At 55.0% G+C, this 584-nt stretch overlaps 1 protein-coding gene across 1 annotated transcript in view; it reads right to left on the bottom strand.

Annotated features, from left to right (window-relative positions):
• The window catches only part of LOC119593979 (poly(rC)-binding protein 3-like), a gene marked incomplete in the record, with an annotated part of 48552 nt that overhangs the window by 16600 nt on the left and 31368 nt on the right, over positions 1-584 (bottom strand).

Below are 584 nucleotides of genomic sequence, written 5' to 3'. Positions count from 1 at the left end.
CCTCTAAGAGCCTCTGCCACTGCCACCAGACACCACTCCAAAACGACCGCAGAACTGAACAAACCCGCCACTTAGTGAAAATATCCGCGAGCGGACCACAGCATCACCCTGTCCGCTGCCCGCACCCCCGCACGGCGTTGCTGCCGCATGCGTTCTCTGATTCCGCCGCCTCTGCCCTCCTTAGGGGAGGGGAGGGGGGGAAACAGGCCGGGGACAGAGTGGCAACGGGAGAACTGCGCCAGGTAGATTAACGAGGCTCAATCAACTGCCGCCACCGGGAAACGAGTTTACCTGTGGTAGAAACAGGTATCGGCATGGTAATAAAACCGGACATGCAGCGTAATCTACAAAATGAGCCCAAGGAAACGAGAAAACGGACTCTTAATTTAATGTCGACATCGACTTCTATTCCCAAATGGAGAATGGCGAGGCAGTCGATACAGACGGCGGTGTCGAACGGAGTCGACGATACACAAAACCTTTTCTCATCGGTGGGGCCCTTGCTGCCGTCTGTGGGGCGTTGGGCGAAAGGAGGGGGAAAAGGAGAAAGAAACCGGAAAGAAATGAAGAAAGGGGACTAAAAT

Source organism: Penaeus monodon, chromosome 33 (genome assembly GCF_015228065.2).
Source record: "Penaeus monodon isolate SGIC_2016 chromosome 33, NSTDA_Pmon_1, whole genome shotgun sequence".
Taxonomy (NCBI): Eukaryota; Metazoa; Arthropoda; class Malacostraca; order Decapoda; family Penaeidae; genus Penaeus; species Penaeus monodon.
This window is presented reverse-complemented; position numbering and strand designations above follow the sequence as displayed.